The sequence below is a fragment of the Bos grunniens genome, chromosome 1 (genome assembly GCF_055505025.1).
Source record: "Bos grunniens cultivar Pamir isolate PY7600 chromosome 1, Bosgru_T2T1.0, whole genome shotgun sequence".
Lineage (NCBI taxonomy): Eukaryota > Metazoa > Chordata > Mammalia > Artiodactyla > Bovidae > Bos > Bos grunniens.
Genome location: NC_141165.1, coordinates 65,295,887 through 65,312,444, shown reverse-complemented (window position 1 = coordinate 65,312,444; position 16,558 = coordinate 65,295,887). Strand labels below are relative to the sequence as shown.

Below are 16,558 nucleotides of genomic sequence, written 5' to 3'. Positions count from 1 at the left end.
AGAGGATGAGATGGCTGGATGGCATCACTGACTCGATGGACGTGAGTCTGAGTGAACTCCAGGAGTTGGTGATGGACAGGGAGGCCTGGCGTACTGCAATTCATGGGGTCGCAAAGAGTCGGACACGACTGAGTGACTGATCTGATTTGACCTGATAGATGCTTTAAAATGGGTCAAGAACCCATTTTAGTTTATTATAAAAGTTTGGGAAGAGACACAGATCAGTGTGTCCCTGATTAACTAATTATTAAAAGAAAGGACAACTATGAAAAGTTTTCTGATTTGAATGGGTTGAAATGAATTACTACTATGGCCATATACATCTGCTTTGAGATTTTCTCATTGTTTGTATATTAAAATTAGTCTAAGCCTCTTGCCTCACCAAACACCACATAGTGAATAACATCAAAATCTCCTCCAGTTTTAGGCAGACATTTTCATTCTATGAATTTCTAAATTCCAATGCACTATTGTGACATTCCAACCATGGCTAAACAGTTTAGGGTGTATAGCATATTCTAGAAAGTCTACTAAGTTCTAACATTCTGCTTTCCTGTGTTTAATTGCCACATGATTAGTAATGCCATATCAGAGTATCATAAAGCATAGCTAGTTAGTTTTTCAATGCCTGAAGTAACTCTAAGAGTATTAACACTTACATGTTTAGTATACCTTTATAAAATAAATATCCACTGAGAACAATGAAATATAAATTAGTTAGATTCATGTTGGTCTAATGGTATCAGGAAGCCCATAGACTAAGGAGAGTACTCTGTCAAAATCCCATTTCCATCTAGCCATATCCATAACCCCTCCAGGCTGCCTGGGTTCTCTCTCAGGTTTAGTTTGATATATCAGAGTTTATTTTTGCTGTGAAGCTAAATTCAACTGTTGAAAAGAACTACTGCCACACCTGTGTGATTTAATACTCCTCTAATGAGAATCTTTCTTCTCCTAATGACACTTTGTCTATATCTGTTTTACTGCAATTATAACAGTCAGCTTCTATTGGGACATATTTTTCTCTTTATCCTTCACCAAGATTTCAAGCTCTTTGCAATCATAAACTACATTATATTCCTCTGAGAATTCCATTCCTACCTACTGTACTGATTCCTACCTACCTACTGATATATTAAGCAGATGTTTAATATATCCAGGTGACTTACTGTGTGCTTAGTGCTCAGTCGTGTTCGACTCTCTGTGACCCAATGCCCTGTAGCCCACCAGGCACCTCTGTCCATCGGGATTCTCCAGGCAAGAGTACTGGAGTGGGTTGCCATATACCTCCTCCAGGGAATCTTCCCAATGCAGGGATCAAACCCAGGTCTTCCGCATTGCAGGAAGATTTTTTTACTGTCTGAGCCATCGGGGAAGCCCAGGCAACTTACTAAAGCCTGACAGCTCGAATCAACGATGACACTTTCACATTTCTGTGCATCTTATGACAAGAGGCACAGGCTGCCTTTACTCAGCATTATCATCTAGGGGCAAGTACACAGCAAACAGCCTTGGAATATACAGTGTTTCTCCCAGAGAAAAAGTCAGGTCCATTCACAGCTTTGTTAAGATAAATATAGTGTTTACTTCACACGTGTGACTACTCCCCAGTGTTTCTCTTCTGTGATGCAACCACACCATGTTCTGGTGTCCATTAACCCTCTTTTCATCACCCTGTGGGAAACTGTTCTCAAAGAACTCATGCAAGCATAATGCTTAGGCTGCTTACTATGCTATAATAAACAATCGTTCATCTTTGATCCAGGGGTCTCATGTCTTCTGCAAGTTGCCATGCAACAAATCCAGACTGATGTGTTCACTTGGCAGCTCAGTAAAACCTGAGACATGGCAAGAAGTCTTGGCAAAAAGAACTGATACAGAGGTTTTAGTCTCAAAGCCTGAGAATTTTAGTTTGTATCAACACTGGACAGGAGATATAAAATCAGATTTGTATATCATGGTTCTCACTTCAGCATTTTAGCACTTGTATACTGTTGGGGGCCAGAGTGAGGTACTCCGCCCGTGACAAAGGTCATGAGGAAGGAGGCTCGACATACACAAAGGCGGGATCGAGCCTCAGGAGTCCCCCTGGAACTCCTCGAGCATCTACCCCCATAACCAGAGCCTGCCTACTTTACTACTTTGTGCTCTCACCTACACCTCTGACTTTACAGGGGGCTGTCCCCCACCACCTCTTTTGGAGAAGGAGTTAACCTAGAGCTCCAGTTAATAATAATTCCTGGGCGTGATAAGAATGTTTTAACCTACAAACTCCTCTGAAGGTTCTCTAGCCTGCCTGACAGGCTCGTCCGGCCACATGTGATTGCTCACAGCCTCCCAACCGTGAGAGGCACAAGATGCTTTAAACCTTCTAAAAACAGGTTCCTTAGAAAAGTTAGAAAACTATTAGCATAAGTATAATGGGCTGATTAGAAATTGTATTGGTGAAGGGTTTTTCATTTGTTGAGCCAATGTTTGTTGCTAAGTCTCCACATCCCCTGCCCTTACACACATTAATGAATATATAGAAGAAATAAGTATTAACCTTTGATATTAATCACGTTAGACCTTAGGCTAAGTAAATTCTTTCCTTAACTAAAACCCACTACACCCTCACCCTATAGGAACGTAACTTTATTTGGGTGGTGTCTGTTTTGAGAATAATCAGCCCTGGAGAAATAAGTGTCCTGGTTGACTGACCGCTGTCACAAGGAGAGGGTCGTAAATTGTCAGCAGGCCCCCCTGGCCAGAAGATGATGTAACACCCCTAAGACCTCTGTATACATTTGTATGAAGCACCTGACTTTGATAAAAGTCAGGACTGCTGACCCCGTGTGACTTTTGCATAACATCTCAGTGTATAAAAGTAGACCATGGAAAATAAAGAATTGGGATCAGTTTCTCGAAATACTGGTCTCCCCATGTCGCTCTCTCTCTCATTCTGGCTGAGTCTCCATCTGGAGCGCGGAACCCACCATGCTTACTAATTATGCCTGGGCTTCTAAGATCCGACCGGGGAGGCCTCAGTGTCTCCTCTCCTTCGGGAGAACGGAAGGATGCCTGCGGCCTACGTAAGTGGTCCAAACTTCTTGTCTTGAAGTTTTATTGGTCTCCCGCATAAACCAAGCTACTCAGCCTCTTTTCTCCACTGAATTTTCCTACTGAGCTATCCTCATTCTATTACTCTTTATATCTTTAATTAATATCTAATTGAAGCTATTGTATCCTGATCCTCGCCTATGCCGTCTCTCCTTCGAATACCCTGGATCAGCCAGGGCTGGTCCCCGGCAGTATACCTCTTCACTGATTCTCCACCAACACATAGCTCATTGATTATGCACCTGATGAACATTAAGTATTTACTGTGAAAGTGACACCTATAGCCATCTCTGCACTGTCCTTCTTATTTCCAGTCCCTTCCTGTGTCCAACTCGTGCTTCAGAAAGTGATCATAAGAAAAGGTACTTCTGGACTTGTATTCTCCTACTCAGAAATCATTGATAATTTATCATTATATCAGAACCAACTTCTAACCAACTTTGCTCCAAAATTCCTCATGAGATTATCCTTACTTCTTTACTCTTTACAGTATTTTATTTTTAACAAAAATGGGCTGCTTCTTCTTCTGTGCCTACTGCTGTCATCCTAAAGAATGTAGTTTTCAGTAGGGAGGCTAGACTTCTCCCTGTTGAGAGCCAAGATATTTTATTTCTAAGGTGGAATAAGTTTTATTAGCAAATATGATCAGGCACTGCATACAGTATGCATTATTTTGGCTGACATTGAAATTCTTGGATGAAATACTTAAAATATCAAAGGCAAGACTGACGGCCATGACTTGGAAGAAGAAAAAAAAATAACATGAATGTGAACATCAAGTTGACAGAAGAGGAGAGAAGTAGAGAACAGACACAGGTTGGGCTACACTCCAAAAAAAAGAGCCTGTGAAGGATGGTGGTCAATGAGAAATTACCACTGGAGAATGGCTGAAGACTTTTTACTAACAAAAATAACAGCAATAAAAAATAGATGATACTGTGTTTTAGGGATGTCCCTGGTGGTTCAGTGGTTAAGAATCTGCCTTCCAATGCAGGGGACACAGTTCAATTCCTGGTGGAGGAACTAAGATCCCACATGCCATGGGGCAACTAAACCTGAGCACCTCAACCTCTGAACTCTGGAGCCCATTTACCACAAGCCCACATGCTTCAGCTACAATCTAATGCAGCCAAAAAAATTTTTAAACAAATTAAAATTATGTGTTTTACATGCTAATCCCTAAGTACTTTTTTATATCCCTTTAAAAGCACTGCAGATGGTGAGTGCAGTCATTAAATTAAAAGACTCTTACGCCTTGGAAGAAAAGTTATGACCAACCTAGACAGCATATTAAAAAGAAAAGACATTACTTTGCCAACAAAGGTCCATCTAGCCAAGGCTATGGTTTTTCCAGTAGTCATGTATGGATGTGAGAGTTGGACTATAAAGAAAGCTGAATGCCAAAGAATTGATGCTTTTCAACTGAAGAAGTTGAAGAAGACTCTTGAGTCCCTTGGACTGCAAGGAGATCCAACCAGTCTATCCTAAGGGAAATTAGTCCTGAATATTCATTGGAAGGACTGATGTTGAAGCTGAAACTCCAATAGTTTGGCTACCTGATGCAAAGAGCTGACTCATTTGAAAAGACCCTGATGTTGGGGAAGATTGAAGGCAGGATGAGAAGGAGATGACAGAGGATGAGATGGTTAGATGGCATCACCGACTTGATGGATATGAGTCTGAGTAAACTTCAGGAGTTGGTGGACAGGGAGGCCTGGTGTGCTGTGGTCCATGGGGTCGTGAAGAGTCGGACATGACTGAGCTACTGAACTTAACTGATATGAAATTGGGACAACTATCACCTACATTTTATAAATGAGGAAAACTGTGTTATAAGTTTAAGAAATTCCTCAAGATCATACAGCTGAATATAGTAGAGCTGGGATTTGATCCGATGCAGACTGATTCCAAATCCATTTCCAAGTTGTTTGCATTGCTGTGCTATAAATCCCCCTGACTTCATGTCTTCAGTGGTATGGAGGTTACAGAAATGCAGTATTGGCACTACAGAGAACAACAATATGTGTGAAATGTCCTCAATTTACCTTTTCCAAACAGCCTGACTGCAGAAGTTGGTGGCACTGAATCATAAGACTCCTGAGTCTACGTGTTCCAGGAGTGACCTGTACTAAAGTTATCTGTGGACAACAGCTGAGTTGTGAGAAACTGCTTCAAGGTAAACTAACTCAGGAGCAGATGGAAACCCAAGTCTTTATTATTTTCCCAAATAAACTATTAGTACCTGCCTAGAAAGAATCAAGGTTGATACTGGAGCATTTGAGTCAGTATTGAATTCAACAGTAGCTGTAGGTACATATTCCTATTTCTTATCACTCTGATTTCAGAAACACTAGACATACATACTCCTACGACAAATTTGTATTAAATAGTTTCATCTGCAGAAAAACACTGCATGACCTCTATCAACATTGAGTGTGCAGCTTAGATATACATTCTGGGAAATCCTGGTCAATATGTCAAGGCCAAATGAGACCTAGAAGTATGTTTGGTTTGCTGCTAAGTTTTGCAGGCTTCTCTAGGTTCCTCTTCAGATGCTCACTTCACTTCCACTCATGCTGGATAAATTTTCCATGGATGAACCTTCATTCTTCTTCCCAGGACTTGTACACAGCCAACACAGAATATGGGAGCAGAGCTTTCTTGGATCAGAACAGCTGAGCTGCCATTTCTCAAAGTCTCTGTTGTTGCCTCTTTCTCCCATTAGCTTCCACTGTATCCTCTTCTCTTCCCTTCTAAGAATTTTCTATTCCAGTTTCTCATGGTAGCATTTCCTTGCTGGGTTATTTTATAACCCAGGTTTCTAATTTAGAAACCTTCTCTTAATTCAGCTGGCAGAAGGAAAACTTAATTTGTTTTGTTAGTGATTGTCATCTTGTTTCTCTTACTTCAAATTGTAGTCTAGTTTTCCTTTTTTTTTTTTTGGGTCATTCTGTGTCATTTTCACAGCTTCTCCTCCAACCAGTCAGCAAATTATTTTTCAAGTGGCATCCTCCCAATGGCTAAATTTCTTTTTCCTGCTTAATGATGGTTGTTGTTCAGTTGCCAAGTCGTGTCTGACTCTTTGCAACCCCATGTACTGCAGCAAGCCAGGCTTCGCTGTCCTTCACCATCTCCTGGAGTTTGCTCAACTATTATTGTAGCAATACTTAATACCAATACTATCTGTCATTCCATTTGCCCTTATTCCCAGCAGAGGAAAAGATGTTTATTTCTAGCATGAACATTGCTAGCAGCAATCACTATCTTCTCTATATGTGTGGCTACTCCAAAGCTGCTACTTTCTCAATTCTGAGAACCCACACCTTGAGACTTTTCAAATCCTCTGGTCCCGATTTCTTCTGGACATTTCCTGCTAAAAGGGTCACATTTTTCCACCAAAAATACTATAATAGGAAACCTTTTGATACCCTGTTCCTGTTCATATGAAGGACTCAGCTGCAACATATATAGATGTTAAGAAAATTTACTTCAATATATTTTAATTTTCTTGTCTGTAAAGCAGCACTCTCACTGATACTGCCTGCAGCCTTAAACAGCTAACATGCACCACTGAGTGTCAGACCATAACTACACATAATTAGCAAACTGCAACTCTTTCAAAAGATTATAACTGATTAAACAAGAACTAACAGCTAAAGAATCCATGGTTAACAAATCATTCTTAGAATGATCATTTCAGAATAAGGCAGCTGTAAGAAAGATTTTACTTATTGTGTAATGTGGAGTTAGTGGAAAAAAACTAAACAGAAACAACCATGAGTAATGAGGCAGTCCTTAGAAATGAGGCTATTTGGGGAAGAAGAGCAGAACTTTAAGTAAGTGACCCTTTCTTCAGTAAATTTAAGGAGACACAGCAGTGGAGCAGTGTTTCTTATTTAGAATTAAATTCTGAGTTGGATATTGCAAATAAATAGAAATTTAAGGGTCATCAGAAGTCACCATCTCTTCCCATTTGCTGCTTCCTACTGAACTCACTCTTTACAAGTGGGTTAGTTTTATATTTTTTGTTGTTTATTTGCAAAGATAGTGGTAAACAGCAAATAAATCAGCAGGGAAAAGAGTTCCATGGAAGCAAGGAGGACCGACAGGCTCCACCAAAAATCTGCTAAGCAATCTATAGCCCCATGGACATCCCAGGGTAAAGGTCCAGAGGAACTGGCCTGGCCCACCCTCCAGGAACACAGCAAGTGTCCACTTGAAACTGAATGGACCACTTCATTCAAAATTAACCCCTAGAGACCTTTGCAAATTAGTCAATCTCTCCCTCCTTCCCTTTCTACTGACTACAATGCATCATTTTGTGTCATTATGCTTAGCTGACTGAACAACTATGTTCCCATTGGTTCCCTCTGGCCAGTGGGAACATAAACACCATAAATGCAGATATCCTGTAGTCTTGTTCATCATTTCGGTGCTAACCCAGCACACAATAGGCCCATAAGAAATAGTTATTAAATAAATACATGCATAAAGAAATGCAGTGATGTTAAAAGGCACCTTGAATAAGATTTTGATGATAGCCCATCAGGTGTAATTTTTTAATGGAATATAAATTTTATTAGAACAATACAAACCCTTAAATTAGAAAGGTGAAGTGTCTCCTTTCCCTACAACAATGTATAGCTTCAGCAATGCTTCTAACTCGTTAGCACTTTTCTATATAAATATATCATACGCTTACCTTTGTGTATAATTTAAAGTCTTTGAAACATAATTTTAAAATTTGAACCAGGACAAACAGATTGAATGGGAATTTAGTTTCTCTAAATAAGAATGGCAGAAGGAAGGCTCAGATCTCTATTATGTGGCATGCCAGCAGCAAGTGACTCACACCCAGCTATGGCTCACAAGAGCAAGATGCAGAAAAAAATGTGTAAAGGTTTGGCCAAGAGAAAAACCCACAGCCTATGAAAATCTGATACAGTTTATTAATATCTTGGCTGCCCCTCTGGGCTGAAACAAACATTTTTTCTTCCGTTGTGCTTTGCTCATGTGAATAGCAAGAGTATTCTGAAATAACCAGTTACATTCTGCCACCCAGACACACTGAAAGCAGCTATAAGATAATTTCTGATGTTTCAATCAAATTACAAAAATTATCAGGCTAATAAATTAGACCTTTTAAAAATATGTAGCAGCTTGAACTACAATATTGGTACAAGATGATCTTACAAATTGTTCCCTACAGAATAGAGTTAATATGATGAAACTTGAGTGAAGAAATAGAAAACACCCACACTGATTTTATTTTTATTGAAGGTAAAAGCCACCTGCACACATTTCTCTTCAGAGAAAAATGTGCAGTTTCATTTTTCTCTCACAGATGGAAATGTACTCCACAGAACTGGAATGACTTCTTTTGTTTCTTGTTCTATCAGAGTTTGATTTGCATATTTGGGGACATGATAATATGTTCTCTGTGATTTAAAGAGTTTATAAAAAGGTAATTTGATCTTAAATTATAGTTTTCCTTATTTCTAATACTGAAAGCTGCACACCCTTCTGAGAAGTGAGTCATGAGAGGAAGACATTAGCTTGCCTTGTATGAGATAAAAAAAAAAAAAAAAGTTCCACAGGGGACGAGTTACATATTATGACACTACTAATATAAGACTCATTTGGATTTAATTCATCACTACATCATGTTGCACAGGAAAGCAATTTTTAAGCAATAGAAGTGCACTTCATTTGTAAAGGACCCAGCTATAACACACAATCAGTTATTGAAGACAGAAACTGATTTCCCAAATCAGGCATATAAAATTTAATATATTTGCTCCAGTTACAATGAAAGGGAAGGGAATTTCAATGCCATTTTTTTCCAGATAAGAATGACTCTTTGTAAAATTTGGAAGATGCATTTTTGCTTTGGGAGTTGACTACATTTTCATACCACCAAATTTAATAAGTTGAGGAAATAAAGCATTTTTAAAATATTTTAAATACTTGGTAGACACTTAGAATGTAATTTCAAATTCTATCCTATAAATTTATTATTACATTATTAAAAATAAGATATCAGATTAATAAAATAAGTATAGTGATGATCATGGGCTTTTAAAAATTAAATTTTCCATATTATTCAGTTTAATCCTAAAGACTGACTAAATTATTTTAGAGTGAAAAATTCCCAGGCAAATTGCATTGGTTTATTTAAGTTTCCTAAATCTGCATGTATTACTAGTTAGGGTTCTCCAGAGAAAGAGGACAAGGATGTATGTATGTATGTGTGTATACACACACACACACACACACACACACACACACACACACACACATATATATATAGAGAGAGAGAGAGACAGGGAAAGGGAGGGGGAGGGAGGGAAGGAGGGAGATATCTATTTAAAGGAGTCAGCTTATGCAATTGTGGAAGCTTGGCAAGCTCAAAATTTAGAGAGTAGACCACTAGGCTGGAGACTCAGAGAAGCATTGCAGTTCAAGTTCAAAGGTAATCAGTGTGATGGTAGAACTCCCTCTTCTTCCAAAGAGGTCAGTGTTTTTCTATTAAGGCCTTCAACTGATTGGTTGAAACCCATCCACATTATTAAAGATAATCTGCTTTACTCAAAGTCTACTGATTTAGATGTTAATCTCATTTAAAATAAAACAAAACACTTTCACAGAAATATCTACAATAGTGTTTGACCAAACATCTGTGCACTGTGGCCTAGCCAAGTTGATATATAAAAATAACCATCAAACTGTAGTTATATAAACATCTAACATTTGGGAAAGAAATTCACCTATCCATTTTGTTAGTTTCCCAAGATAGGGGCAGTGGAGAGGAAGCTTTCATCATCCATTTTTAAATATCTGCATTACCAACCAACTTTACTTTCTCTCCCATTAGCTAGAAATATCCATTTTAAAAAAAATTAGGTGACTGCAATAAAATATGCAATGTTTACAAAATTCAGTTCACTTCAGTTGCTCAGTCATGTCCAACTCTTTGTGACCCCAAAGGACAGCAGCACACCAGGCTTCCCTGTCCATCACCAACTATTCAAGCTTACTCAGACTCATGTCCATCAAGTCGGTGATGCCATCCAACCATCTCATCCTCTATCATCCCCTTCTCTTCCTGCCTTCAATCTTTCCAGGCATCAAGGTATTTTCCAATGAGTCAGTTCTTCACATCAGGTGGCCAAAGTATTGGAGCTTGAGCTTAAACATCAGTCCTTCCAATGAACACCCAGGACTGATCTCCTTCAGGATGGGCTGGTTGGATCTCCTTGAAGTCCAAGGAACTCTCAATAGTCTTCTTCAACACAACAGTTCAAAAGCATCAATTCTACAGTGCTCAGCTTCCTTTATAGTCCAATTCTCACATCCATACATTACTGGAAAAAACAAAGCTTTGACTAGACGGACCTTTACTGGCAAAGCAATGTCTCTGCTTTTTAATATGCCGTCTTGGTTCAGTTCAGTTCAGTCACTCAGTCACGTCTGACTCTGCAACCCATGAATCACAGCATGCTAGGCCTCCCTGTCCATCATCAACTCCTGGAGTCCACCCAAACCCACGTCCATCGAGTCGGTGATGCCATCTAACCATCTCATCCTCTGTTGTCCCCTTCTCCTCCTGCCCTCAATCTTTCCCAGCATCAAGGTCTTTTCAAGTGAGTCAGCTCTTCACATCAGGTGACCAAAGTATTGGAGTTTCAGTTTCAACATCAGTCCTTCCAATGAACACCCAGGACTGATCTCCATTAAGATGGACTGGTTGGATCTCCTTGCAGTTCAAGGGACTCTCAAGAGTCTTCTCCAACACCACAGTTCAAAAGCATCAATTCTTCAGTGCTCTGCTTTCTTTATAGTCCAACTCTCACATCCATACATGACCACTGGAAAAACCATAGCCTTGACTAGATGGACCTTTGTTTGTCATATCTTTTCTTCCAAGGAGCAAGCATCTTTAATTTCATGGCTGCAGTCACCATCTTCAGTGATTGTGGAGCCCCCCAAAATAGGTCTGTCACTGTTTCCATTGTTTCCCCATCTATTTGCCATTAAGTGATGGGAGCAGAAGTCATGAACTTAGTTTTCTGAACGTTGAATTTTAAGCCAACTTTTTCACTCTCCTCTTTCACTTTCATCAAGAAACTCTTAGTTCTTCTGCCATAGGGTGGTATTATCTGCATATCTGAGGCTATTGATATTTCTCCTGGCAATCTCAATTCCAGCTTTTGCTTTATCCAGCCTGGCGTTTTGCATTATGTACTTTGCATATAAGTTAAATAAGCAGGGTGACAATATACAGCCTTGATGTACTCCTTTCTCAATTTGGAACCAGTTGACAAAATTACGTCTTTTAAATTATCTACTTTAAATTTCTTCTATAAATTACACTGATGAGATTATGGGATTAATGTTTTTAGCTGCAATTGTCAAATATATTGCCTAATTTCTAAAGCATGGATTGAGATTTTCAAATTGCAAATTTCAAAGGGCCATCCATGTAGGTTATTTGAATCTTATTTTATTGACATTAAAAAGGGACATGAAAGAAAGAAATGTGTAATCGGTTCCCAACCTTTCCGTGTTTAACTATACTTCACTCCATTGAATGTGATCATTACCAACTTTTCTATTGCAAGAGTGTCAGGAAGTCAAGTGAATCCACAGGAAACTGACATACATTATCCTCAGAGGAAAAGGTTTATTTTTCCCTTGCACTATATCTGACTGATCTTGTTCCTTTTTTTGGAATGAATAAGATCAATAAGTGAATGGATGAAAAAGCCTATTATAGTCAATGTAGGAAAGATATAAGAAAAAATGTGATAAGCCTTAAGGTTGAGCAGTTTTCAGGATAGGCAGCCAGTAAGCACAGATGATCTTGGTATATATGACAAAAATATTTCGCTGACTGTCACTGAAAAAGAGTCCTATCTTTATGTAAAATACATTCCTCCCATTAAGAAAAAATCAAATTTGAAAAACTAAGACTTCCTTTATCTTGATCCTTAACAATCTAATTCATTCCTGGTGTTTCATATCAGAGACAGATTTAGTGAAAAAGATAAAGAAAATGTGCTTACTAGGAAAGTAAGTAACCTAATTGTAGTATGTAACTTCGAATATAAAATAATTGAGTGTGGAGTGTGTAGAGAGCAGGAAGAGGGCAAGAGATAAGGGATAGGACTGAGAGAAGGAGAGAGGGTAGAGGGAGAATCCTTTGATTCTACTTCAACATTAAAAAGGAAGAAAGCATGACTTCCAGCTGAACTGGCCCTAGCCTGAGACAACCCATCCTGACACTGGCAGAGCACGAAAAGATCTGTCAGGGAATCTACTTTGCACCTCCACCAAACCTGTGATCATAGAAATATCTTTCTGTGCAATGTTTACTTGCATTTCTTCTTTATAGAAAGGAAATGCTCTCTAGATTAAACAGAATACCATTAAAAACTGTCGAGTGATTGGCAGACTGCTTGGAATGCAGCAGACACACAGCACATGTTTTCATTAGAGAAAAGAAAATCTGCTACCGTTAAAATCAACTTTTTAGCATATGTATAAGAATGTATATACATTAAAAAGTCAAAGATTTTATATATATATATATACACACATATACATAATTTTGAATTTCAGTAATATACATAAAGAGTCAAAAGTATATGTTATTTTCTTTTAAAAAATGAACATACACATAGAAGTGAAGGCTTTATAAGAAGGTCTATATTTTGGGTACATTGTCTCCTGCAATAAAGATTTACTGAGTGACCACATACTATGACCTAAGGACTGGGCCATACTCACAGTTCTTTCTCTCCTGCAAGATAGAAGGTGGTTTATGTCAACAGAAAGAGAGAAAATAAAGTACTGATTATTGCAGGGAAAGAGAGAAAGAACTCAACTGGTGGGAGATCAAAAAAGGGGATTATAGGGATTCCCTGGAAGTCCAGTGGTTAGTACTCAGGCTTTCATTGAGGCACCCTCAAAGGTTGCCTAGGATTAAGAAGGTGTCCTTTGCTTCAAAGACCCTCTGTCAATAATCCTCATTCATCCTCTTGGTGGGTGCTGCTCTTGCTCCTGCCAAAGGCCTAAGGATTGTGAAAGGCATGAGCTTTCACCTGTGAGTTGAGCCAGTAAGTTAAGGGAATTAATGTCACTCTACATAACACTGAGAAACTGAGTGAAGCAGTTGCTTTATCTAAAGTCCAGAGTAATAAAATATTATGGATAATTAAATAAATCTTATCCTTTGTATTCCTTCTGTGATTAAATTTGAGACAATATGCACTTGCTATCTGGAGAGATCAGTGATAGAATAGCTAATTACTTTCTTTAGGAACCATCACTCTATTACTGTTAAATTCATTCTGCTGTCATTTGCATAAATTGAATTATGTGCACTGCTTAAATACATTTACATGTTTTTCTCCAATTCAAATGCCATTTGCTTTACTGCCTTCTTCATATTTCCCAACCTTCCTGCTCTCATTCCCTCTAATACTAAAATTGGATAGGAACACACACACACACACACACAAAAGACAGGCTAAAATATAATTCAAGACAGAGGAAGAGCAGGAAGATGTCTGGAAAGTGCAGCTCGAGACCAGAGAATAATTGCTTATAGCATCATCCTCAAACCTGGCATTTTAAAATTATAACAGTAAATATATATATATGTATACATACACACACACACACATATACATATATATATATATCTCAAGAGAGAGAGCTAGGCACGAGCTGCGGGGTCAGAGGAGAAATAACTGATGATAATTTATACATGTCCTAAACTTCTAAAGAGTTAATCAGCAGCTAAGAAAATATGGTATTTTATTTAATGTTTGTAAAGATCATTTCACAGTATAACTTTTAACTCCTGGCTAATTACTTGTAATAAGCCAGAGAATAATGAAAAATATTGCCTCTGTCCAAATAATGCAGATATTTTAAAAACCTAAGAATTTTTCTTATTGTTCATTTCATTTTTATTTGTTAACAAATAAAATACATCAACTAAATGAAATTCAGAAAAATGGGACACCATATATGAAGTAATAGACTATTTCACTACTACAACATTCAGTAAATATAAACTTTTAAATTATAAAAGTAGTTCATACATGCAAAAAAGAACTACAAGTGGTCAATTAAGATATAAAAGTTTGTCAACACTATTTTTGGCCTATCAAAACAAAAAGTAACGAGGACCTAGAAGGTCGGCAGTCCTACAAGGCAATTTGGTAACACAAAGCAAACAACTAAACAAATTTAAACTCTCTGAATCTGTGATCTGCTTCCAGGAATTTATCAGAAGGGAATAATTAAATACACACACTTATGTATGAAAATGTAGGTACAACCTAAATGTACATTTGTAAAGAACAGGTTCAATAAATTCATGTCCTCTACATAAGGGAACACCAGCAACATTTTAATGTCATGACTCAATTCTGTGTTTATTGGTTTGAAAATGGTTCTCACTATACTGTAAGTGGAAAAAATTCAAAAGCAGAAGTCAAAAAATATACATGGTACAATGCAATTTTGCTGCTTGATAGGATAAGATAGAAAGAATAAAATTATGGGAGTAAAGTGGTAAGATTATGAGCGTATACTTTATTTTTTTCTAATTTTCTGTCTATATTTCACTTATAAGAAGGGGAAATAATAATTCCCTTTCATTAAAAAAGATACAATATTAGGCATAATTAGAAAGTGGAAAGAGTCTGACACAACTGGGCGACTTCACTTCACTTCACTTCTTCAGCAGTAAAAGCACAGCGTCCTAACCTTTCGATTTCCAGGGAGGGAGAAAGTGGAAAGGAACTAAAGAGCCTCTTGATTAAAGTGAAAGAGGAGAGTGAAAAAGTTGGCTTAAAACTCAACATTCAGAAAACTAAGATCATGGCATCTGGACCTATCACTTCAAGGCAAATAGAAGTGGAAACAGTGGAAACAGTGACAGACTATTTTTGTGGGCTCCAATGCTTTGGCCACGTGATGAAAAAAATTGACTCATTGGCAAAGACCCTGATGCTGGGAACTATTGAAGGCAGGAACTGGGGATGACAGAGGATGAGATGGTTGGATGGTATCACCGACTCGAAGGACATGAGTTTGAGCAAGCTCCAGAAGTTGGTGATGGACAGGGAAGCCTGGTGTGCTGCAGTCCATGGGGTCACAAAGAGTTGGACATGACTGAGTGGCTGAACTGAACTGAATCAACAGCCTTCCTGCTGGGTTCAGCCAACCAACAGATAACTGGGAGGAGGGCAGAAGGAAGAGCGAAGCCGTGGTACTTCTCACTCTGCTTTCAGTGGTGCCTCTGGGTGAGGTTATGTCCCCCACCAACCCATTTGTGTATGCAGAAAGTTCCAACTTCCACTGAGTTTCCCCAACTCACTCTGTTTCTCCAGCCTAGGTTTAGTAATGACTCTATTCTTCTGTTCATCTGTTGGCTGTCTCAGTGTCCCCAAATCGGCTTCTCAGTTTTTCAGCTCTGTTGAAATTATTTCCCTATTTTAAATGCCCTCTCTTTTAAATATTCAGGGAGTTTTCTGCTGTGGTTGGATCCTAATTGATACAATCACTCATTGTAAGACAATGTTGTATCTTTCACTCGATTCACTATAAGTAATTGACATTGAGAAATACCATGGAAGTTGTTAGTTTCTTCATTTGACAGAGACATAGAGGGACACAGAAAACAAATGATCATGAGTCGTGTGATGTTCAGACAGAATTATATTTCACCAACATCAGTGTGATATGTCTCTACATAGATTAAATGATGCATCTGCAGTGGGCATGCTCCCTAGAAGATCCCTAGAAATGCATATGTGCTAACATATTAATGGTAATAAGTTGGTGTAACCCAAAAGGAATATCCTTATGACTTAATATCCCTTTCTCTCAACTATCTACACACAACAAATACGTTTCACTTAGGTTTAGTCTTTATTACCAAGTATGGAAGACCCAAGTGAACACTAATAATTAATCTTCCCTTCCAGTTCCTCACCTCTCTAAATACGTCAACTAGGAAACCCTTTACAATTCAACATATATGTTAATGATAGGATAAGCAATAAAATTTAACTTACCCATTTGTCATATGATTTGAGTGGAGCTTTTCCCAAGAACTCAGAATTAAAGCCTGATAAAAATATTTTATCATTTAACTTATAAATAACACATTCTGGCTAAAGAGGTCATAGGCAGACTTACCTTAAAAGAGAGATGACCTTTTACAACTGCCTGATACATGGAACCCAATGTGTTTCAATAAAAATACTCATTGGGAAGCTCAGTGATGCAGTGGATCAAATACTACCAGTGTTTGCCTTAGCTCCTGACAGTTATTTCAGTTCATAAAGCACATTTATTTTATTCTGATGTCATTAAAAATTTCAATCATATGGCTAATGCACTAGTTTTTATTACATGTACATCCAGCAATCTTTGCATC

General features: G+C 38.2%; 1 protein-coding gene across 10 annotated transcripts in view; it reads right to left on the bottom strand.

Moving 5' to 3' along the window:
* The window catches only part of NAALADL2 (N-acetylated alpha-linked acidic dipeptidase like 2), a 1,274,580-nt gene that overhangs the window by 828,117 nt on the left and 429,905 nt on the right, over positions 1–16,558 (bottom strand). The window lies entirely within an intron of this gene.